This window comes from Hordeum vulgare, chromosome 2H (assembly GCF_904849725.1).
Source record: "Hordeum vulgare subsp. vulgare chromosome 2H, MorexV3_pseudomolecules_assembly, whole genome shotgun sequence".
NCBI classification, from domain to species: Eukaryota; Viridiplantae; Streptophyta; class Magnoliopsida; order Poales; family Poaceae; genus Hordeum; species Hordeum vulgare.
This window is the reverse complement of record NC_058519.1, coordinates 657360671-657387230: the sequence shown is the minus strand read 5'-3', so window position 1 is coordinate 657387230 and position 26560 is coordinate 657360671. Positions and strand designations below refer to the sequence as shown.

General features: G+C 40.0%; 1 long non-coding RNA gene across 1 annotated transcript; it reads right to left on the bottom strand.

Annotated features, from left to right (window-relative positions):
* Positions 1-6322: 6322 nt before the first annotated feature.
* LOC123431293 lies at positions 6323-7163 on the bottom strand. The gene is made up of 2 exons (XR_006623078.1): positions 6840-7163; positions 6323-6715 (listed from the first exon to the last, which is right to left on the bottom strand). It is a non-coding gene; the product is annotated as an uncharacterized LOC123431293 (long non-coding RNA).
* Between the last annotated feature and the right edge of the window lie 19397 nt (positions 7164-26560).

The following is a 26560-nucleotide window of genomic DNA, read 5'->3' as shown; positions in this document are numbered from 1 at the left end:
AACGAGAGGAAGAAGAAGAGAAATGGACGATTTGGGTTGGAAATTTTCGAAGTCCCGCTTATATAGGTGGATCTATAGTCCCGGTGCGTGGCTCGAGCCGGGACTAAAGACCCCCTTTAGTCCCGGGTGGAGCCACGGGGTCTTTAGTCCCGGTGCGTGGCTCCAGCCGGGACTAAAGGGTGCTTTCGTCCCGGGGCGTGGCTCCAACCGGGACTAAAGCCCCTCCTCGGCTGTACGATAAGTTTAGTCCCACCTCGCCCAGCGAGGGGGACTAACACTTGTTTATAAGCCCCGTCGCAGCTTCTCCATCGAGCTCCTCTCTAAAGCAGGCTTACGGGCCTAAACTCACAGAAAATTGTAACTATATTTGAAATTATAGGGAAAATTCAATCCAAATTCAAATGAGAATTTAGATTGAATTTTCTCTATGATTTCGAATATAGTTTCAATTTTTTTTTCATAATTAATAATTTTGACTATCCAAACTATTATCTATTTTGTTATTTTCAATTGAAAACTATGTTTATTAAAAATTATTTTTGCATATTTGAGAATTTGACAAAACTATGATAATGAAAAGTGTTTCAAATTGAATAAATAATGCAAAACTATTTTTTATTTTCATAATTAATAATTTTGACTATCCAAACTATTATCTATTTTGTTATTTTCAATTAAAAACTATGTTTATTAAAAAATATTTTTGCATATTTGAGAATTTGACAAAACTATGATAATGAAAAGTGTTTCAAATTGAATAAATAATGCAAAACTATTTTTTATTTTCATAATTAATAATTTTGACTATCCAAACTATTATCTATTTTGTTATTTTCAATTAAAAACTATGTTTATTAAAAATTGTTTTTGCATATTTGAGAATTTGACAAAACTATGATAATGAAAAGTGTTTCAAATTGAATAAATAATGCAAAACTATTTTTTATTTTCATAATTAATAATTTTGACTATCCAAACTATTATCTCTCGAAGTAGCAGCGTTTCGAACGAGAACTCATCTCTTACAAAGGGATTTCATTTTTTCGAACTTATTTGAACTCCATACTTTTTGTGTGTTCAAAATGCACCATTCAAAGGCACATCACAAAATTTCAACAATTTCTGACTTCATTTGGTATATTTCGTGCATTTACTTATTTTTTTTGAGCTAGTTGACCCTGAAATTGAAAAGCACTACAAATGAACTCTGAAAATGTTGAAAGTTGGCATGCTATCATCATTTTACCCACATAGCATGTGTTAAAAAGTTGAGAGGGCTACGACAAAAACTGAATGCAGTTCGTGTACAAAACGGACAATCTGTCTCGAAGTAGCAGCGTTTCGAACGAGAACTCATCTCTTACAAAGGGCATCACTTTTTGTATATATATGTGGTCGAAATGCATGATACCATGAAGTTAGAAAGGGCTAAACCATTCAAAAGTAGCAAATGAAGTTAGAAAGGGCTAAACCATTCAAATTTGGAAACTATAATGGCACAAACAGAAACTAGACATATATAAATTGGTCCAAGAAGTACATGATACTAGTCCAAACAGTACATAATAATAGCTACCATAGATATATATATACAAGTGTTCGACGTTCAGAACACTACTCGTCTGAATCATCTAAATCAGAATGTCCACCTTCCTCGAGGTGACGTTGGCCATAGTGGACGACTCGAATCTTGCGGTACAACTCATTTGAAACGTATGCATCTTTTGCTGCATACTCAATGTTGATATCATCAAGTGGGCCCTTCTCCCAAAGTTTGTGCTGAGACTTTGGGAAACTGGTCTTCATATCAGCATATGAATCGTCGATCAAGGCAACTGCCATATGAGCCATCGAAGTCCTGTCATGTCGAAGCCTGAATATCGTTTGGAGATCAACGAGGCAACCAGCTGGTATCTCAATACCGAAGCTGTGCCTCATCTTTAGCTTGTCGTTCCTTATGTCAACGGAAGCAAAAGTGATGCCGCTGCGAAGGAAGTCCATGAGTTCTGGACAATGTTTGTCACTCCTGCAACAGAAACAAATTAAAATGGAACAAATGTTACATACTGCTGCAATAAGGAAACATGTTTCACTACAACTGAAGAGAAAATTATCTTTAGGATTCAAATAGAACATATGCAATGGCACCTAGAGAGATCACTATAGCTATCCAATGGAACCTAGAGAGATCACGAGCTATATGCAATTTTCATGACTATGACATATCATATTGCTATCCAATGGAACCTAGAGAGATCACTAGCTATATTCAATTTTCATAACCTTGGATCAAAGAACACCACATAAAATTGTATCACTACAACTATGATTTTCATAACCTTGAATCATATTGCTATCCAATTTTCATTTCCAATCAGATTGTGTTCCCTTCAACTAATCAAAATTGTTTCACTACAACTATTTGAAGCGAACCAACTATGATTTCAATGGAACATATTAAACACTAGTTGATTCTAATACGATTTTTCAGATTATGGAACACTATTCCAATCAGATTGTGTTCCCCTTTAACTAATCAAAATTGTTTCACTACAACTATTTGAAGGGAACCAACTGTGATTCCAATGAAACATATTAAACACTAGTTGATTCTAATACAATTTTTTAGATTATGGAACACTATTCCAATTAGATTGTGTTCCCCTTCAACTAATCAAAATTGTTTCACTACAACTATTTGAAGGGAACCAACTATGATTGAAACAAATAAACTTACAATGTCATTATCTTGGATCAAAGAAAGCCTCAAAACTTACCTCGCCAATTGGAAGATCAAGACATGGCGTGCGAAGCATAGTTGGATGACGGCAACACCGCGTTGATTGGCCGTGTACTCCAGATCAAGCGCCAAGAACTTCTCATGATCCACTGCGTCGTCAAACCATTTTTCCTTCAACTGTTGAAGAAAAAACGGCACCTCCCTGCTCAGGTTCGTGTACACGACATCGAGCATGGTCGTGCCATGTGCGAGCACCTTATGAAAGCTAGTTGGCATGGTGAAAGAAGAGAAGGGAAGAAGAGAGGAGAAGAACAGAGAGGGAGAGCGAGAGAGAAGAAGAAACAGAGAAATGGCGACTGTACGCTTCGGTTCGTGCTTTTCATTGCCCGAAACGACGCGGGATGCAAACCGTTTGGGTCTTTAGTCCCGGGTTGAGCCACCAACCGGGACTAAAGAGGTATACCAACGGTCGCCACCACTACGGCAGGCCACATGTTAGTCCTTTAGTCCCTGGTTGAGCCACCAACCAGGACTAAAGGGGGATACGAACGGTTGACTAAAGGCTCCTTACGGACCGGGACTAAAGCCTCGAGGGAGGCATTGAGAATCGGGGCGACGTGGCCGGGCCTTTAGTCCCAGCCCAGAGGCAGGCCGGGACTAAATGGTCCCGGCCAAAGGCCCGTTTTCCACTAGTGAAAGGTGTTTAGAAGAGGTTAATTGAGCAGTTTTCACACTTGGTAGTTTTTAGCAACGGATTAGGAAAATTTTGATAGTTTTCCGCACAAAATCGTAAAGTGGTAGCTACTGGACACGGTTGCGCGAAATGTGGTAGTTTTTGGCAATTTACTCTGTTTTTTGTGATGAATTAGAGACAGCCCAACATCTTCTTTTTTTATGTCCTGTTTCTAGGGTTATTTGAAGAGCTGTTGGCTCGATGCTTGGGACTGAGTGCTGTTCCAACTCTATTTGCTAATATTATGTTTGGATGTATGCCTTTTTGCCAGGTTTTAACGAACTTTATACGGTTGGTCTGGCTGCAATTTGCTGGGCAATCTGGCTGGCTCGCAATCGAGTAACTTTTGAACACAAATGGATTAATTACCCTTTTGAGGTGGTGTTTACAGCTTTTACTTTCCTGATCTATTGGGCAGGTTTGCAGAAACGTGATATGATGCAAGTGGTGAGGAAAGGAGCAGAACTGGTGAAGGTGAACGCATCATTTTTTTTAGAAAAAGGAGGTGAACGCATCATAGATGATGTTGCTTTGCGGACCTCTGAAGACCGACACGGATGAGGCTGGTGAACTAGGATGAGCTTCCAGAAGTTGCTGAATTTGTGGAGGGATCGATGGGTACTCTTCTTGCTTATGATGATCAAGACATGGTGTTTCTCTGTTATGGCTGCTCTAGTGATCTAGGCATCGGTTTAGTTTCATGTGTTGGCGTGGGTCCTTTTGGGTTTGGATTTATGTAATATTGCGCTACTTGTGGTAGTAGTTTAGGCGACCTTAGGTGATATTGGGTTTTCGTTCCATAGTCTGATGTTCCCAATGACACGTAGAGACAATGGGTTTTCTGATATTGCCTCGGACTCGCTCTTTCTTTTTTCCTAACTTCTCTGTCTTGCAACTCTACTTAAAAACTATGTATTTTCATTATGAAAGTGATGAAAAGGGGAAGAAGCCCGGTTCAAAAAAATAGTCGCAAGCCAAGCAGCAGCACTAGGAACGGCGGCCTGTGCAGGTCACTAGCAGCCAATGGCGAAGGTAGAGGGTGGCCCATCCTGATATTTAAAAATTGCTTTTATACCACATAGTAGAAGAAAAGCTAAAAATAAATAAATAAATAAATAAATACATGTACTATAGCATTGATGGTCCACCGTGGCCTAATGGGCTAGGTCCGCCACTGCTAGCAGCGGCAGCATGCTCACCGACGCAAGCAGCAGGAGATGTATTTACTACAGGAGGGCGACGGCGACGGTGCCCTTCGCTCCTGTTTGGATACTCTAGCTTAGGTAGTGGTTAGAGTTAGTTTCTAGCTCATGACTAACCCTAAACTAACTCTAGCCAAATAGGTGTTTAGATGAAAGGGTTAGATTGACAATAGATGCATTTTATGAAAAGAGAAAAGTGATTTTTTAATGGGCCCCATGAGAACTAGCTCCAATTAGCATCTCTTGGCTGGTGGAAGAGAGAGAGAAAAATATTTTTTAATAAACCCCATGAGAACTAGCTCCAATTAGCACCTCTTGGGTGGGATAGTTTTTTTGGGTGGATTAGATGCAACTAGCTCCAATCTAATCCTTATGTTTGAATATTTTAGGGCTAGTTGAACTCAAACTAGCTCAAACTAACTCTAGCCATGGATCTAAACAGGGCCATTGCTTTAGGTGACGGCGGCTGCTAGCTAACGAGCCGAGCAAGACGAACAATTAGACGTCGGAGCAGCACACACGCCGCCAAGCGCCAGCACAGGTGAGTGGCTTTAAACAAAAATATTTTGGAAAGGTTTGCCGAGTTCTAGTACTGGGCAAAGAGCTGAACCTTTGCTGGGTTCATGCACTCAACGAAGTCTATGTGGTACTGCCACGGTTTGCTCCGTTCCGTTAGCATATTTATTTTGCCGAGTACATGTTTTATGAAACCAACAACGCTTTCAAACTCGGCAAATACTTTTTTGATGTATTTGCTGAGTTCACGAAAAAATGAACTTGGCAAAGTTATCATTGTCGGGTGCTGTCCAGCCGAGTACCTATTGCCGAGTTTTGAACTTAGCAAAGTGTTTGCCCTGTTGATTTTAGACTTCACCGAGTTTATTAGGAACTGAGCGAACTGCGCGCTTCCAGTAATGAGAGCTCGACTCTCGTGAACCGGCTAGTGTATCTTGTCTTATTCTACCTGACCGGCGATCGGACCAACACTACAAGGGGCACACCCGATCGCTGGATATGGACTCGACAGAGTCGGACGAGCTCCGCTTAAATATCGCTACATTGCATGTAATAGTATGAATTTGAGTCTTTGAGATATGTTGTAAAATGCATTATTTGAAAATTGACCGATCACTGTTCGTGGACGCGTGCACGTGTTTTTAAGGAGTGAGATTTGTCAAGTCCGGGTTCTAAGAGAGAGGAATGGAACTGCAATGCCACGGATCCCGGCGTGCGTAGAAGAGAAGCGCCGTGGACTTAAGAGTGTTTCTATCTCTGCCACGTCAACGGTCAACATCGATTTGGGATCGGTATGCAACGCCCTGGACCTTGACGTTTATATTTAGAGTTGCGATGTCAAATTATTGGACCTTGCTATAAAGGGTTGTACCGTGCAATTTTTCTTTCTGACGGGTCAATTCATGTTAATCTTTTATACTTTCTCTGTACCTAAATGCTTATATCCTAAAAAGTCAGAACAATGATTTTGGACTGCCGCAGAGATTAATTCGTTGCTATCTCTTGCATGTATGCTGCAGAAATCTGTATTCGCAAGCACAGTTTCTTTCTGTTTTCGTGCAAGATCTGAAATCCATACATTTGCTGTGAGACGTGTTGAGAAAAGTAAACGAGGACATGAACAACCAAGCATAAACCATAAAAAGGTTGATAATTAGAAATGTTCCCTAATAAGACATTGAAAAATAAATACACAATTGCTACAAAAACGTTGCACCATATTTTTATTGTAACAACTACCTCCGGCGACTTTGAGGGAATACAACAAATTGAAATACTAGTCTTGTTCCATTGGGTTGCCGATTCAAAATGGAGGAACTTAATTTGAAGGCGATGGAAGGTTAAACTGCAGGCGCGCATCGATGTGGCTTTTGCACTCTCGATTGCACTCGGCCTCTGATGCATAGCACAGATCCAGCACTAGACACCAGTAGCAACAATTACCCGGTTTGCAGTCTTTATGATGGACGCAGAGCCCGCCCGGTAAGTTGATCTTGTCTTCCTCCATTCCCTCCATGATGCCGCCTGTTGAGCCACAAAACAAAACCACCGATTGTTTCTAAATTTGTTAGCTATGCGGCCTGTTACTCCAACACGAGGCACGAAAGAAGGAAAAATGTATGAACAAATTTAGGAAGCAATAGCTTACAGTGCGCATGAAGGGGAAAACAGGCGAGAAGCAGCAGGGAGAGCAGCAAGGCTAGTGCACGGGTGTGACTCTTGTGCTTGTCCATGGAGATCGATGATCTCATGGATGGATGCTTGGTTGATTCCTGTTGTAGTAGATGGGATAATATATGTGTTCTAATCAATTCCTGGTTGGTCCTCTATATACTGAGATGGAGACCGCGGTCCACTAGGACCAAGGAACAAGAATATTGCTCTTGCCGATCTGCCCGTATCAACTGCAATTATTTTCTTGTTTCATCTGTGATCTCCTCAATAAATAGACAATATGAATGTTGGCAAGCAATTAAATAGATAGATATTGCAGGCGAGAAGGAAATCCAACGCAATCTGCCCGTTGCTCTCTTCCCAATGCGCTTCACTATAAATAAAGTATCTCCCCTAAGAAAACTATAAATAAAGTACCTTATTTTTTCTGACGCGGCTACAAATAAGTTACTACACACTCACTCTGTCTGGGTGCATTAATCATCTTACGAAAATCAAATAATGTCAAAACACTAAGACACACTACAGTAGTAAGTAGTTGCACATGCATATTAATTAGAACCCATATTAATTGAAGGATCAATGTATGCAATTTATGCCACATATTTTTTGAATTTGAAGGGATCTTCTAATTAATAGCATATTTTTAGCTGAAAATAATAATAACGTGATTGTCTTCCTCTGCAATTCAGTTTTTTTCCTTACCCTAACTCTGCGTGACTAGGTTACAGTGCACCTAATACAGCGAGACGAAAGGAGTAAGTAGGTTTGATACGATAGGGAAGGATGGAATTGGTAAGGTACGTACTCAGGCCAGCGAATTCATACGCATGCAGCCAATGGATTTTTTATTTTCGTGAGAAAAATAACCAGCGACGACTTTAGCATCCCCCCAAAAAAAAGTAACAACCTCAGTGAGTACTTCTTAGGACACGGAATTTTAGGACATAGTTCTAGGTACACCTGCTAAGGCATTTTTATTTTGAAACTAAATAAATAAAGGTATATTTTTCGAGTCAACGAACATTTGTTTTTCCATAATTGTGTAAATTTTGATGAACATGTTATAATTCACGTGTTTTAAAAATTGATAACTCTTTCAACTTTATGCATATTTTAATTAGGTTTACGAACGTTTTAACAATTCATGCACATTTTGCAAATTCAAGAAATCAACTTATAAATTCACAAACATGTATTTATTTCATCAACAATTTTGAAGTTCTATTTATTTCCAATTCACGAGCATGTTTTCTTGATTTTATTTGAATAGATGAACATTTTTATGAATTTGTGATATACATTTCCAATTCTTGAACATTTTCTAAATTTGTGATTCCTTTTTAAATTTCTGTAATAGTTTTTTATGTTTTCATACATTTTTTAAATTCGTGAACATAATTTCAAATTTGTTAAGACTTTCAAATTTTCTGAACATTTTTATCCCAAAGGCAAAAAAAAATGAAAAGGAAAAAGATCCTTTAACATGCCCATGCATGCTGCCTTTCTTTTTTACAATACGTACTTACTAGTTTTGTAAAGGACCATGTACATACCTAGTAGGTCCATAATGAATAAAATCACGACAATGACCACCCCGAATTTATAGATCCTACTCTAAAGAGGCGGTCGGTCCTACGGTTGGGGCTGGATTTTGAAATCAGTCTGTTCAAACAAGGATGACATGGCGGTGGCATCATACTTGTGGTGGACTTGTGTCCTCGAGCTCAGCTATTGTGATAGCGTTTGCTCCAGCGCTAACATGGAGTTTGGGGTGGTAGTCAAGACCGGATGCAGATAATTGGTTGCATCGATGGCATCTGAAAGATGATGGATTGTGTGCTGGATTCGTGGTTCGTGAATGCCAGGTATGGTTTTTTCCTCCGATGTCTTAGTCTTGTGCGGGTGCCATGGCATGTTCAGGGTGTTGCATCGATCTGATTCGTTCAACAGTAATAATTTTGTCATAACAAATTAGCGATAGAACCGCGTCGAGCTCGAGGTGTGGAGGTAACATGCCATTCTTTTCTTGTTGCCTGTTGTGGTGGTAGCAGAGGTAGGTGACAGACGTCGGTGTCAGGCTCAAAGAATTCTTTTCTTGGCGCCTGTTGTGGTGGTCGTCTTTCTTGTTTCTTTTTTCGTGTTTTTTTTTCTATGTCTTTTTTCGTGTTCCTTATCATTTTTCGTTTTTCGTGTTTCTTTTTTTGTTTCTTTTTTCGTGTTTCTTTTTCATTTTTTTGTGTTTTTTTTCTTTTTTCGTGTTTCTTTTTTCTTTTTTTCTAATTATGTCAAAAAATAACTAAATTTTTATGAAAGTTTTTTTCGAATTCGATGATCTTTTTACAAAACCATTGAATTATTTTTTAAATTCTGTGAACTTTTCTCAAAATCAATGAACTTTTTCCAAAACTCGTCAACTTTTTATGAAAATTGATGAACTTTTTTCAATTTTCATGAACTATTTTGAATTTTGGAAAATTTGCATGAACTTTTTTGATCTGTGAACTTTTTAAAATTAGAGGACCTTTTCAAATGCCGTGAACTTGTTGAAATTTATGATTTTTTCTCGAATTTGTGAACTTTTTATGAAAATCGACGAACTTTTTCAAAAGTGATGAACTTTTTTCCATTTTCGTTTTCCCCTTTTGTTCTTCTTAGTTTCTTCCTTTATCGGCTTTCTGCATGAAGTTTTTCCAAATTGGTTATATTTTTTCCAATTTTTGATGATTTGTTTCTCAAAATCAGTGATTTATTTTAAAATTTTAGTGAACTATGTTCAAAGTTGACATTTTTCTATTTCGATTAACTTTTTCCAATTTGATGAACTGTTTTTTTAATTTCATCATTTTCTTCGAAGTTTGAGCAATTGTTTTTTAAAAAATATTTTTTTTTTAAATTCAATGAACTTTTTCAATAAATTGGATGAACTTATTTTTAAAGTTACTTCAATTGTTTCATTTTTGTGAACCTTTTCAAAATTGATGAACTTATTTCAGTTTTGTGAACTTTTTCAAATTGATGAACATTTTTTAATTCGTGAATTAATGTTTGAATTTACCTTTCTTTATTCAAATAATTTATCTAGTGACGGGTAAAGTAGGATTATTTCCCAATAGTAATCGACAAAACACTGTGTGGTCTAGTGGCGAAGATGAGATCGTCGAAACTGAGCCTGGTGTAGTGGTCAGGCCGAGTGGATGCGACTTGGGCATGCACAGTTCGATGCGCACTACTCATGAATTGTTGACATTTTTTATCTTTCGCGTTTTTTTGTCAGCTGATTGACTGGGCCGGCCCGCTACGTGCCGCCTGTGAGCGCCAGGGGAGCTAGCCAGCGCTTAAGGCGCTGACTAGGAGCTCCCATCGACGCGAGCTACTATTCCTTGCTACGAGCGATACCTACCTAACACACTCTTTTGACTTTTTTCTTCAGAAATTGCACCCATTATTAAAAGTTAATGTTCATGGATCACTCATAATATCAGGTAAAACGGAAAGCCACTCATGACGCCGGAAAGAAAGAGAAGAAGTTGCTTTGGCAAGGACCTGCATCCTTTTTTGACTATGTTCAATGAGAGCAACTAGTTAGCGAGCATTCTTTCGGTAGCCTTTCAGCGATTACCTTTGCACGCCGTCACTTGGCGCGTTCTCAGCCATCGCCACGTGTCGCGCTCTGAATGTTCACTTCGTGCTTTTTTTTAATTTTTTCGCACGTGTTTCTGTCTTTTTAGAGTGATTTTTTCTGGGTTTTTGGTGTTCCGGTTTTTCACCGGTCTTCCGTAATTTCTAAAACCGCGTTTTCTGTTTTTTATGAATTTTTTTCTTTTTTTTGCGAGATGCACGTTTTTGCCTTTGCGAGAGGCACGGCAGTGCCTCTCGGAAAGAGAAAAAAACGTGTTTTTTGTTTGTTTTGCGAGAGGCACGGTTTTGCTTCTGCGAAAGACATGATTTTGCATTCGCGAGAGACACGCTCGTGCCTCTCCGAAAGGGGAAAAACACGTTTTCTATTTTTTTTGCGAGAGACACGGTTTTGCTTACGCGAAGGCACGGTTTTGCCTTCGCGAGAGGCACGCCCGTACCTTTCCCGAAAAAGAAAAAACGTGTTTTCTATTTCTTTTGCGAGAGACACGGTTTTGCTTTCACGAAAGGCATGGTTTTGCATTCGCAAGAGGCGCGGTCAAATAGCCGACCCATAGGGGCGAGCGCATTAAGCTGGTCCAGTAAACGGTACTGTCGCGGTAGCGCGTTGTATATAGCACAGTACTGTAGAAAAGAGTACACTCTAGTTCACCGTAGAGGCTGTTTTTCGGATGTTCGATTTACTTTTCTTCCTGTATTTTTAGAACTGTCTCTTTTTTTTGCGCTATATCCATTTTTATAAATATACGGTGACCATGAATTCACATATACACTTAACATTGTTTTATTATACGGTGAATATTTTTAGTTCAGTAAACTTTTTTGTAACATGCATTGAACATTTTCTTAAACATATATTGGACTTTTTCATAAGATAACTTGAAAATTCTATAAATACATGTTCATAGATATTTATAGTATAATACACGGTGAAACTTTTATAATATAAAGTGAGCTTCTTTTTTTTTTGAGGTGGAAAGAATTTTTTTTTAAATACGCATTGCACTTTTTTTGAAAGACACAAATCAAACCTTTTTTTGTAATGTATAGTGAACATTTTTCTTATACCGTGACCATTAATGAATTGTTCGTTGTGTATTAAACAACCAAATAAAAAGGGTTGTTTGAAAGGTGTTTTTCAAAATAAAACCTGAATTAAGCTACTTAAACATTGGGCATGAAGATCTATAAAGATATATCAAGACGCTTGATAAAACTTTTAATGAATACATACCTTGACAAGATTTTGAAGGAGTTCAAAATGAATTAGTCTAAAAAGGATTTCTTGCCTTTATTGTAATGTGTGAATTTGAGTAAGACTTAAAGCTCGACCACATCAGAAGAAAGAGTTAGGATAAATGTTGTCCCCTATGCCTTAGTCGTAGACTCTATAGTATGCCATGTTGAGTACCACACCTCATGTGTGCCTTGCCATGAGTTTGTCAAGGGGTACAAGAGTGATCCAGGATTGTATCACTCGACATCGGTCAAAATTATCATTAGTAATTTGAGGACTAAGAAAATATTTCTGGATTATGGAGGTGATAAAATAGTTCGTCGTAAAGGGTTGCATCGATGCAAGCTATCATATAGTGGAGCACTCATTTGGAGTGGCTCCAAGTGGAGCGTGGTAGGAGTATCTACAATATGACATAAAAATTTGCAGAGTACGCACGGATCTGAATGTTTCAGACCCATTGACTAAAACATCTCTCACAAGCAAAACATGATTAAACCCCAGAACTTATTGGGTGTGAATCATATGGTGATGTGAACTAGTTCTCAAACCCGTACGGTCTGCACCCTTAAGGTTAGGTGACAATTTGGTATTAGTGAGTTATGTGTGATGGTAACCGAATGTTGTTCGGAGTCCTGTATGAGATCCCGGACGTTCCGAGGAGTTCCGGAATGGTCTGATGATAAAGATTTATATATGGGAAGTAATATTTTGGCTACCGGAAAAGTTTCATGTTTTCATGGTATTGTGCCGAGAAGCTTCTAGAAGGTTCGAGAAACTTTCGAAGGAGTCTGGAAGTCCACCAAAGGTTCTACCACGTCCCAAGGGTTTGCATGGGTTGGGGGGAGACATCTAGCCTTATTGGGTCCAGCACACAAGTCCCTCAAGGGCCATGTAGTTGGGAAAGGTGAAAAGTGCACCTTTGTATGGAAGGGAAGGAGGGGGACTAGGATTCTGCCTTCCCCCCTTGGCTGCGCCCTAGGGCTTGGAGGGGCTATTCCCCATGCCCCTTCACCTATATATAGATGGTAGCGAGCGCCCCAAGAGCACACACGAAGCCCTTGGCGCCCCTCTCTCTCCCTAGATTGTTTTCTCCTACGTTTGCGGTTTCGGTAGCGCTATGCGTAGCCCTGCCGGGATAGCACCACCACAACCGCCACCACGCCATCGTGTTGTCGAAGAACTCATATACTACTCCTCTCTCGCTTGCTGGATCGAGGAGGCGGAGACGACATCGAGTTGTACGTGTGTTGAACGTGGAGGTGTCGTCCGTTCGGCACTTGATCGGGAGTTCGTGGTACGGATCGTGATTGGATCACGAAGTCGTACTACTACATCAACAACGTTCTTTAACGCTTCCGCTTAGCGATCTACACGGGTATGTAGATACAATCTATCCTCTCGTAGATGTGCATCTCATAGATTGATCTTGGTGAGCATAGGAATATATATTTTTCCCATGCAACGTTCCCCAACACTTTTGTATGGTGCGTTTGTTGGGATCCGATGAATTATTGGTTTATGTTTAGATTATTCATGATAAATATTTCAGTCTCGTCTTATATATAATATGATTTTTATGTGCAGGATTATGATATCTTCGTAATTCTCTCCGATCTATTGAAATAGTACTAGATTGATATTTCTTCGATGAGAGAGCTGTGTTGTAGTAGGTTCAACCTGACGTGTTTCTATATCCTAGTGACAGAAGGGGACAACTTGCGTCTTTGTGTTGCTGCTACTAAGGGTAAAATAATGTGGTTTATTCATATTAGTTGAATTTACTTTGTCTACATCATGTCATCTTACTCCAAGCATTACTTCGTTTGTCATTAACTTAATACGTAGAGAGGCAAGCACAAAATGGCTCTTGAAGTGAAGTAATAGTAATAGGTGCAGGTAGGAGTCGGCCTATTTGTTTATGGACGTGATATCTATATTTACATGATCATTGCCATGAAAATCGCATAACTATCCACTCTTCTATCAATTGCTCAATAATAATTTGTTTAGCCAACATATGCTTATTTTCATGAGAGATGCCTCTAGGGAAAGTTATGGCCCCCGGGTCTATTCACAACATATTGCTAAAATCTTCAACACCTGCTGCCATTTATTTACTTTTATTTTATTTTGTATTTTACAATTATCTATAATTATCTACACACCTCATTCGCTTGTAAATAACGAGACCAAGGGGATTGACAACTCTCTTGCCCGCATTGGGTGCAAGCTGTTTGTTCTTTTGTGTGAAGCCGTTGAAGACAACTATGGGTTGATATTCCTATTGGTTCGATAAACCTTGATTTCTTAAGTGAGGGAAATTCTTATCCACTTTGTGTTGCGATTACCCGTTTCTCTTCACGGAAAACCCAACGCAGATCACGAGTATCACATTGTTTGAACCATGACATGTGAATTGATTGCTACTCAATGATGATGATTTTATAAAATGGTTATGGTTATGATGCTAGAAAAAGTGATTGGAATTATCATTTATCAAACTTATATACTATGCTAGCATTCACACTTCATAAATTATTTCTTTTATCATTTACTTACTCGAGGACGAGTAGGAATTAAGCTTCGGAATGCTGATACATCTCCAATGTATCGATAATTTATGAAGTATTAATGCCATATTTGCCTATGTTTACAATAATTTTATATAAATTTAGTGCATTTTGTATGATTTATTAAGAACTAATCCGGACTGGCACTGTATTCAGTAGAATTACCATGGTGTCGTTTTTGTGCAGAAAATGGGAGTTCTCGGAATCACCCGAAACTTTTTTACAATTTTCTCTAGAGGAAATAAGTAATATTGGAGCTAAGAACCACCGGAGGGGAGCCACCTGTGGGACACATGCCAACGGGGTGCGACCCCCTAGGCAGCGCCCCGATGGCTTGTGAGGCCCACGTAGCTCTGTTTGGCGTGATTCCAACGCTGAAAAATCCTATATATACCAGAAACCCCAGAAATAAAGAGAGAACTTCCACTGCACCATCGCAACTCTTTGTATCGACGAAAAATCCATCTGAAGCCATCTTCATGACGAGTATGGCCATTTTCTCCGGTGGCCATATTCATCATCCCGGCTGAGGCCATGACGAGGAGGGAGTAGTTCACACTCGGGGCTGAGGGTATGTACCAGCAGCTATGTGTTCAATCTCTCTCTCTCTCCCTATCATGTTCTTGAGATGACACAATCTTGATGTATCATGGGCCTTGTTTACCTAGTTGGATGATATGATGTTATTCCCTGGCTAACTTGTTGTGATGAATTGAATATTTCCCTTTAAGATCTCGTTATGTTGGATTGGATATCATGGTTTGAGAAAACTTGATGTATGTATTGCATGTGGATACCCATAGTAACATTGAGGTGTTCAAGTGATTCACTTGATATGTGTTAAGACATCAACTTGCAGATCCCGGTGACCTTGGGGATCTATGCATAGGGGTTGATTGCACATTTTCATACTATGTTCTCCGACAGAGATCTTGGGGCGCTCCTTGAAGTTCTTTGTATTGGATTGAATATGATAGATTTGTAATTGTTTGATGCATGTCGCATATTTTACCCACGGATACTTGAGGTGACATTGGAGTATCTAGGTGACATTAGGGTTGATTGATATGTATCATGGGTGTTATTCTAGTACGAACTCTAGGGATTTTTGAGACCCTTATAGGAATAGCTCAAAAGATTGATCAGAAAGAATAACTTTGAGGTGGTCCTACTATGTACACCAATTTTATCTTATTGTTCTCCGCTAGATAGGAACTTTGGAGTGATTCTTTGTTGCATGTTGAGGGATGGTCATATGATTCTATTATGTTAGCATTATTGAGAGATTGCACTAGTGAAAGTATGAACCCTAATTCTTATTAACACACATTTATACAATGGTTTGCTCGTTGTTTTACACTTTCTACCTTGTTGTCTTTATAATTTCAGGTTACAAAAACCTATATCTACTATCCATACTACACTTGTATCACCATCTCTTCGCCGAACTAGTGAACCTATACAATTTGCCATTGTATTGGGTGTGTTGGGAACACAAGAGATTTTTTGTATTTAATTGCAGGGTTGTTTGAGAGAGACCATCTTCATCCTACACCTCCCACGAATTGATAAACGTTAGGTCATCCACTTAAGGGGAAATTGCTACTGTCCTGCAATACTCCACGCTTGGAGGTCCAACATAGTCTACAAGAATAAAGTTGTATAGTAGAGATTAAGATCTTATCTTGCGTCGTTGCCGGGAAGGTGAGTGCTTGAAGGTATATCTTTAGATCTTGAAATTAAATCTAATAGTTTATTGTTTTCACTAGTTTGGTTTTATAAAAGAAAACTACAAAAAAATGGAATTTAGGTTGCCTCATTTGCTTTGTCTCTATAATATCTTTCGTGAAAATAATGGTTCAGAAAATTGTGCTCAATTGCTAGAGGAAGAATTTATGAAAATGCTTAATGTGAAATCCTTGAATGATGAGCATGATAGCAATATTGTTGGTGTGAATTTCTTGAATATCCGTGATGCTAGTGATATGCAAAGTCACAAGCTTGGGGATGGTATGTTTGATGAAGATGCTACTTTTAGTCCCCCAAGTTTTCATGAGCAAATTTATTATGATTAAATCATCACTACTATCTATAATTATTATTATGATGATATTTATGCTATAAATAATAAGGATAACCATGAAACTTGTCCAAGCTCAAATTGGAACTAACCCCTTTCCGGCACAAATACCATTATGAGAAGGTGCTTACTTTTTCAGAGGAGAGGGAGAAGAGAATCAAGTCCAGGCAAGAGAATGAGAAGATGGATAATAAGGAGAAGGCCAGGAAGCAGATGGAGTTCGACGTGAGTGACTTCGAGGGCTACTCTCAAGGCATGACAACTTTAGTTGAACACTTCGAATTTACGAGTAAGATATCATCAACACTCATAGCTAGTTAATCACACATCATTGTTTGGTTTTTGTTCCTTCTCTAATTTCCAAAAATCAGATTCCTTCCTTGTAGAAAGTACCGATTCATGGTCTTTTAGGATCAATACATGTTAACTATTTTCTTGACATAACTCTGTGTGCAGCCCTGGTGAGCCCCATGCATTTTACACACTACATGCCCAGGCAGATCCCACCCTATCTTTGATACCTATGGGACGACCTTGTAGATCTTCTCCAAAATTGCCAACATCGATTTGGACCTGAAATGGCCACTCTTGGAATGGATACTCAAAGTGTACGACGTTCTCTCCGCACGAGACAATGTGGACCGCAGATGCAATATTCTGTTCTTGCGGGAAAGGGACAACTTCCAAGAGATCACCCAAGAAGTAATGGCCTGCATGCCTTATTCTGTTAAATTTCCTTTTGTCTACTTTTCATTGTTTCATGGTTCCTAGTTTGTTGATCCACTGGTTCGTTGCAACTAAGCATAACTAATGATGATGCCTGCAGAAACCATTCTTGTGCTTGACTTGCCCATCTCGTGCAATTTTGGCCAAGGACCCTGTTAACCTTGAAGTCCAACTAATACTTAAAGGCCCAACAAAGAATGAAGACAGAGTGTTGATCACTAAAACATGTTAGCACATTGGCTATATATAATACAGATAAAGGTTTGCATACCTTTACATTTAGCAACCGTCTTTGCACAACAAAGCTAAGCCTGCAACAACTATACCGTGAGTCGGTCCAAGCAACTTTCTTGCTTCTCGGTGGCTCTCTTAAATGTAGCACAACCCCTTTCACTCATGGAGGCTGAGTTGCTTGCTCCTCACCACCCCACGAAGTTCTAGTCATGGATAGCCAAGGCGTCGTCGTGGAGGTTATGGATCCTCCATCCACCCTAGTTGTGTTGTTCGATTATCATGATTGTGATGGTGGGAAGATGCCAATTGGCGAAGAAGATGGTTACCTTGATCTTTCAAGGCATGTTGTTTCCATTGAACTAAAGCCTGTGAGGAAGTATTCTGAAGAATTGGTGGAAACCCTAAAAGTTGTCATACAACCCTACTCAGAGTCTAATGATATTGTCGCGCAAGCTCAGGCCTCAGTGTTGCAGCATAAGTCAGCATAGATGTGACCTCAATGGCTATGAGGTGGATATTACCATTGCTTCGCCAACTATTCTTCGAACCAACAAGGTTATTCTGTGAGAGTGGTATATATTTGATAGTGCTTAGGCGTGAATGTTATGAAGTATGATAGAGATAACTACTGCCCATTTATATCTATCTATGTCTCTTTTTGATGTTTGTTTGTTGAAGTATTTGATCGGCTATGTAAGATGTGGACCTATTGTTGTATCAGTTTGCTATGTAAGATTTCGACTATGTGCGTATCAACTCCATTTTATATGTCATCTCTACATGTGTTTCTACTTCCATTACTGCTATTACGTGTAAGTTAGCTTTGGGAAGTATTTTTTGGTTTGACTGTTAAGTAGATACATTATGCAAAGGGTGGTTGTTTTGCTAATATGCCATGTTACTCTAGTCTAGAATAATATTTGCTTTCATACCGTTACAAGCAGAAATAGATGGATATGGTATGCTGGGAACTTTAGCTTCAGCAAAATGATCGGTTTTCATTTTTTGTCTTTCTTAAAACCTGTGCCCAGTCAACAGAAATATAGAATATGAGCTCAGTTTTCACGGAAAAGAGCATCAGCTGGCAGAATCACACGGTGCACCTGGCTGGAAAGTAGCAGGCATACATATACTCTCCCAAATGGCCTTTTCTTCAACAGACTCTCACAGTGAAAGGATTTTCTGCAGAGTGACACACTATGATACATAGCTTTGTTTCGAGAGGTAGTATTGCCATTAAGGTCAATAATGACATTGGACAATATTTTCAAACGAAGAAGGGATTGCGAGAAGGTGGCTCGTTATCACCCATGCTATTCCATATAGTGGCGGATATGCTAGCGGCCATGATTGAGCGTGCCAAGGTTAATGGCCAGATTAATGGGGTAATTGATACGTCCATTTTGCATCATGCTTTCATGTTGATATTTATTGCTTTTTGGGCTGTTATATTACTTGCGGTACCATATTTATGCCTTTTCTCTCTTATTTTGCAAGGTTTATTTGAAGAGGGAGAATTCAGGCAGCTGGAATTTTGGACTGGAAAAGGAGCAAATCTTAGTCCACTATTATGCACATCTCCAAATGCCGTGAAAAGTTACGTGGATTTTTTTGGGATTATATAAAAAATACTGGGCGAAAGAAGTACCGGAGGGGGCTGCCAGGGCGCCACAAGCCCTGACACCGCCACCCCCCTGGTGGCGGAGTGGGGCTTGTGGGCTCCCCGACGGCCCACTAGCCCCCCTCTTTTGCTATATGAAGCGTCTTGGTCCAGAAAAAAAATCATGCGGGAGCTTTTTCGTGGTTTCGCCGCCACCACGAGGCGGAACTTGAGCAGATCCAATCTAGAGCTCCGGCAGGACGATCCTGCCGTGGAAACTTCCCTCCCGGAGGGGGAAATCGTCGCCATCGTCATCACCAACACTCCTCTCGTCAAAGGGGAGGCATCTTCATCAACATCTTCATCAGCACCATCTCCTCTCCAATCCCTAGTTCATCTCTTGTAACCAATCTCCGTCTCGCAACTCCGACCGGTACTTGTAAGGTTGCTAGAAGTGTTGATTACTCTTTGTAGTTGATGCTAGTTGGATTACTTGGTGGAAGAGTTTATGTTCAGATCCTTTATGCTATTCATTACACCTCTGATCATGATTATGATTATGTTTTGTGGGTAGTTACTTTTGTTCTTGAGGACATGGGATAAGTCATGTTAATAATAATCATGTGAATTTGATATTCGTTCGGTATTTTGATATGATGTATGTTGTCTTTTCCTCTAGTGATGTTATGTGAACGTCGACTACATAACACTTCACCATATTTGGGCCTAGAGGAAGGCATTGGGAAGTAGTAAGTAGATGATGGGTTGCCGGAGTGACAGAAGCTTAAACCCCAGTCTATGCGTTGCTTCGTAAGGGGCTAATTTGGATCCACTAGTTTAATGCTATGGTTAGACTTTGTCTTAATTCTTCTTTTGTAGTTGCGGATGCTTGCGAGAGAGGTTAATCATAAGTGGGATGATTTTCCAAGTAAGGGCAGTACCCAAGCGTCGGTCTACCCACAAACTATCAAAGTAACGAACGCGAATCATATGAACATGATGAAGCTAGCATGACAGAAATTCCTGTGTGTCCTCGGGAGCGTTTTTTCTCCTATAAGACTTTGTTCAGGCTTGTCCCTTGCTACAAAAGGGATTGGGACACTTGCTGCACCGTTGCTACTAGTTGTTACTTGTTACTTTTTGCTTGCTACGTTTCACCTCGCTACACAATCACTTGTTACCGCTACTTTCAGTGCTTGCAGTTATTACCTTGCTGAAATCCGTTTATCAAAGCCTTCTGCTCCTCGTTGGGTTCGACACTCTTACTTATCGAAAGGACTACGATTGATCCCCTATACTTGTGGGTCATCAAGACTCTTTTCTGGCACCGTTGCTGGGGAGTGAAGCGCCTTTGGTAAGTGGAAATTGGTAAGGAAACATTTTTATACTGTGCTGAAATTTATTGTCACTTGTCACTATGGAAACTGTTCCTTTGAGGAGTTTGTTCGGGGTATCTTCACCACGAACGGAAGAACGAGGAGTTGTTCCTCAACCTGAGGTACCTACTGAAAATATTTTTTATGAAATTCCTTCGGGTATGCTTGAGAAACTGCTGGCTAATCCTTTCACAGGAGATGGATCTTCACATCCAGACTTGCATCTGATCTATGTAGATGAAGTTTGTGGTTTATTTAAGCTTGAAGGTTTGCCCGAGGATGAGGTAAAGAAGAAAGTCTTTCCTTTATCTTTGAAGGATAAGGCGTTGACATGGTATAGGCTATGTGATGATACTGGATCATGGGGCTACAATCGGTTGAAATTGGAATTTCATCAAAAGTTCTATCCTATGCATTTAGTACATCGTGATCGTAACTTTATTTATAACTTTTGGCCTCGTGACAGGGAAAGCATAGCTAAAGCTTGGGGGAGGCTTAAATCAATGCTATATTCATGCCCCAATCATGAGCTCTTGAGAGAAATCATCATTCAAAACTTTTATGCTCCGCTTTCTCATGAAGATCGTACCATGCTTGACACTTCTTGTACTGGTTCTTTTATGAAGAAGGATATTGAATTTATTTGAAAGAATCAAACGCAACTCTGAAGATTGGGAGCTGGAGGAAGGTAAGGAGTCAGGTATGAATTTCCAGTTTGATTGCGTTAAATCTTTTGTTGAGACAAACACTTCTAGAGATTTTAGCGCTAAGTATGGACTTGACTCTGAGATAGTAGCTTCTCTATGTGAATCTTTTGCTGCTCTTGTTGATCTTCCCAAAGAGAAGTGGTTTAAATATCATCCTCCTGTAGAAAGCAACATAGGCAAAACCAATCTAGTTGAGGAGAAAGTCATTGCTTTTAGTGATCCTGTTGTTCCTTGTGCTTACACTGAGAAACCACCATACCCTGCTAGGATAAATGATTATTCTAAAGCTCCAACTGTGATACGTAGGGGTTACATTAGACCACTTGCACCCCCTAAGGAGATTAGAGTTGAACCTAGTGTTGCTATTATCAAAGATCTCTTAGCCGAAGACGTAGACGGGCATGTTATCAAATTCTGTGAGGACTCTGCTAGAATTGCTAAACCTCACGCGAAAGACAAACACGGACCTGTAGTTGGCCTGCCCGTTGTTTCTGTCAAGATAGGAGATCACTGTTACCATGGTTTATGTGATATGGGAGCTAGTGTCAGTGCAATACCCCGTTCTCTATATGATGAAATCAAAGATGAGATTGCACCTGCTGAGTTAGAACCCATTGATGTCACTATTACGCTAGCTAATAGAGACACTATCTGCCCTTTGGAAATTGTGAGAGACGTAGAAGTCCTGTGTCGAAAGATGAAGTATCCTACTGATTTCCTCGTCCTTGGTACTGCACAATATAGCTTCTGTCCCATCATATTTGGTAGACCCTTTCTCAACACTGTCAATGCTCACATTGATTGCATTAAGCAGACTATCACAGTTAGTTTTGAGGGCGTGTCTCATGAATTTAACTTCTCCAAGTTTGGAAGACAACCTCATGAAAGAGAGTCGTCTGGTAGAGATGAAATTATTGCTCTTGCCTCTATTGCCGTACCTCCTACGGATCCTTTAGAGCAGTATCTTATTGAGCATGAAAATGATATTCATATGGAGGAGAGAGATGAGATAGATAAAATTGTCTTAGAACAATATCCTATTCTCAAGAATAATCTGCATGTTGAAGTGCTTGGGGATCCTCCCCCACCAAAGGGTGATCCTGTGTTCGAGCTTAAACAGTTGCCTGATATTCTTAAGTATGCCTATCTTGATGAGAAGGAGATATATCCTGTCATTATTAGTGCCCTCCTCTCAGAGCACGAAGAGAAAAAGTTACTAAGGACTTTGAGGAAGCACCGCGCTGCTATTGGATATACTCTTGATGATCTTAAGGGTATTAGTCCTACTCTATGTCAGCACAAGATTAAAATTGATCCTGACTTTAAACCAGTTGCTGATCATCAAAGGAGATTAAATCCTAAGATGAAAGAGGTCGTTAGAAAAGAAATATTAAAGCTTCTGGAAGCAGGAATCATTTATCCTGTTGCTCATAGTGATTGGGTAAGTCCAGTACATTGCTTACCTAAGAAGGGAGGTATCACCGTCGTTCTTAATGATAAGGATGAACTAATCCCACAAAGGATTATTATCGGCTATAGGATGGTGATAGACTTCCGGAAACTGAACAAGGCAACCAGGAAAGATCATTATCCTTTACCGTTTATCGACCAAATGCTAGAAAGGTTATGAAAACACACACACTTCTGATTTCTAGACGGTTATTCAGGTTTCTCGCAAATACCTGTTGCACAATCTGATCAAGAGAAAACCACTTTTACCTGCCCTTTTGGTACCTTTGCCTATAGACGTATGCCTTTTAATTTATGCAATGCACCTGCCACCTTCCAAAGATGTATGATGGCTATATTCTCTGACTTTTGTGAAAATATTGTCAAGGTTTTCATGGATGACTTCTCCGTTTACGGGTCTTCCTTTGATGATTGCCTCAGCAACCTTGATCGAGTCTTACAGAGATGCGAAGAAACCAACCTCGTCTTGAATTGGGAGAAGTGCCACTTTATGGTTAATGAAGGTATCGTCTTAGGACACAAGATCTCTGAAAGAGGCATTGAAGTTGATAAGGCTAAGGTTGATGCAATTGAGAAAATGCCTTGCCCCACAGATATCAGAGGTATACGAAGTTTTCTAGGCCATGCTGGTTTCTATAGAAGGTTCATTAAAGACTTCTCTAAGATTTCTAGGCCTCTTACCATCCTCTTGCAGAAGGATGATCCTTTTGTTTTTGATGAGGATTGTGAGGAAGCCTTCGAAATACTTAAGAAGGCTTTGATAACCGCACCTATTGTTCAACCACCTGACTGGAACTTGCCCTTTGAAATCATGTGCGACGCTAGTGATTATGCTGTTGGTGCTGTTCTAGGACAAAGAGTTGACAAGAAGTTGAATGTCATTCACTACACTAGTAAAACTCTAGACAGTGCCCAAAGAAACTATGCCACTACGAAGAAGGAATTTTTAGTAGTCGTGTTTGCATGTGAAAAGTTCAGATCATATATAGTTGACTCCAAAGTCACTATTCACTCTGATCATGCTGCTATTAAGTACCTTATGGAGAAGAAGGACGCTAAGCCTAGGCTGATCAGATGGGTTCTCCTGCTACAGGAATTTGATTTGCACTTCGTTGACCGAAAGGGTGCTGATAACCCTGTAGCAGATAACTTGTCTAGGTTAGAGAATGTCCTTGATGACCCACTACCTATTGATGATAGCTTTCCTGATGAGCAATTAAATATCATCCGCACTTCACATGGTGCACCGTGGTATGCCGATTATGCAAACTATATTGTAGCCAAATACATACCACCCAGTTTCACCTATCAGCAAAAGAAAAAATTCTTCTTTGATTTGAGACACTACTTTTGGGATGATCCTCACCTTTATAAGGAAGGAGTAGATGGTGTTATTAGACGTTGTGTGCCTGAACATGAACAGGGACAGATCTTGTAGAAGTGTCATTCCGAAGCCTATGGAGGACACCATGCTAGAGATAGAACTGCCCATAAGGTATTGCAATCAGGTTTCTATTGGCCCACTCTCTTCAAGGATGCCCGTAAGTTTGTCTTGTCTTGTCTTGCGACGAATGCTAAAGAATAGGGAATATCAGTAAGCGTCAGGAAATGCCTATGAACTATTCACTTGTCATTGAACCATTTGATGTCTGGGGCTTTGATTATATGGGACCCTTCCCGAGTTCTAATGGGTACACTCACATCTTAGTTGCTGTGGATTACGTTACTAAGTGGGTAGAGGCTATCCCCACTAAAAATGTTGATCACCACACCTCTATTAAGATGCTTAAAGAAGTCATATTCCCAAGATTTGGAGTCCCTAGATACTTGATGACTCATGGCGGTTCACACTTCATTCATGGTGTTTTCCGCAAGATGCTAGCTAAGTATGATGTCAACCATAGAGTTGCATCCCCTTATCATCCTCAGTCTAGTGGTCAAGTGGAGTTGAGTAATAGGGAGATCAAGTTGATCCTACAAAAGACCGTCAATAGATCTCGAAAGAACTGGTCTAGCAAACTTGACGATGCACTATGGGCTTATAGGACTGCTTATAAGAATCCCATGGGCATGTCACCGTATAAGATGGTTTACGGTAAAGCCTGTCATTTACCTCTTGAGCTGGAACACAAAGCTTATTGGGCAATCAAAGAGCTCAACTTTGATTTCAAACTTACCAGTGAGAAGCGGTTGTTTGCTATCAGCTCGTTAGATGAATGGAGAGCCCATGCATATGAGAATGCCAGGTTGTTCAAGGAAAAGGTTAAGAGATGGCACGACAAACGAATACAGAAGCGAGAATTCAATGTAGGTGATTATGTCCTGCTATACAATTCTCGTTTAAGATTCTTCGCAGGCAAGCTTCTCTCTAAATGGGAATGTCCCTATGTTATCGGGGAAGTATATCGTTCCGGTGCCATCAAAATCAATAACACGGAAGGAAATTTTCCTAGAGTGGTAAATGGGCAAAGAAACAAGCATTACATCTCTGGTACTCCCATAAATGTTGAGACCAATATCATCAATGTCATAACTCCAGAGGAGTACATAAGGGATGTTTATCAGCCTGTTTCAGACCTTGAAAACGAAGATGTATCTGTTTCGGTAAGAAATTGGACTCCGATGCTTTTCCAATAGGAAATTTCTTCCGTTTCGGAATTTTTGGAAAATTAGAAAAATAAAAAGCAGTCCGGAGAGCGAACGAGGCGGCCACAAGCCCTGCCACCGCCCCCTACCCCCCTGGTGGCGGAGGGCGAGCTTGTGGGCACCTCGTGTGCCTCCCGGACTACGTTTTCTTGCGGAGGACTCCTTCTGGCCTAGAAAAAAAATCAATATATAGTCGCCCGAAGGTTTTGATCTCCGTATCACGCAGTTTTCCTCTGTTTTCGTTTCGAGCTTGTTTTGCCGCAGATCTAGGTCAAGATGTCTTCTCAAGATTCAGAGGGAGAGAACTATGTGGTTGACTACCTTGCTAACCCCAAGGTCTATGGGGACTTGGAACCATATGGCTGGACCACTGATGAGTAAGAGGACTATGAGCCCAAAGGGAAGGAGCAAACGAGTTCCGATGAAGAGGAGACTCCTCTACCTCAACCTGCAAACATCCATGTGGAGTTCAAGAAGTCAAGCCTACCCAACTCCAGGAGGAAGCCTGAGACCATATTTATCCCCTCTTGTTTCTTGCAGGAGAGTAAGCAGGAGCTTTGCCATAGAGTGTTGAAGCTTGAGGAGGAAAATGACGATTCAAGGGAGCAGAACTTTTTGCTCAAGTGGAAATTAGACAAGCTCAAGACTGCTTCAACAGCTCCACCACCATCACTGCCAAAGGAAGACAACTAAGCATTGGTATGGGCAATCCCCTTGGCTTCTGCCAAGCTTGGGGGAGTTACCCTGATATCGTATCACCTTTATATTTTTTGATTTTACCTTTGTTTTAGTTCTTTCCTTTTCAGTTTTTATTTCTTCCCTTAGAGGAATAAGTCTTTAGCTTTTAGTTTGAGTCTTTTGCTTTTGTCTCTCTCCCGATGTATTCGAGCTTACAAGCTATATAATAAAGAGTATCTTAGTCAAGGGCTTTGCTTTGTGCCATGATCAAAAGTATGAAAAGAACGATAGCATGAAAGATCATGAGACGATCTTATGGAAAGTGATAACTTCACTTATGACACGTATGATGATTGAAACTTGTTGAGAATAAATCAACATAGACCTCAGTCATTGTTGCAATTAATAAGAAGTAATAAGGAAAGAGAGGTTCACATATAAATATATCATCTTAGACACTTTTTACAATTGTGAGCACTCACCAAACTATTACATGCTTAGGAGTAGATGTTGGACAAGGAAGATAACATAATGAATTGTGTTTGCTTGGTTCCAAACAATGTTATATGATTAGAGATCCCTTAGCATGTGACGATTGCTTCCACCTCATATTAGCCAAAACTCCCGCACCAAGTAGAGATACTACTTGTGCATCCATAAACCTCCAACCCAGTTTTGCCATGAGAGTCCACCATACCTACCTATGGATTGAATAAGATCCTTCAAGTA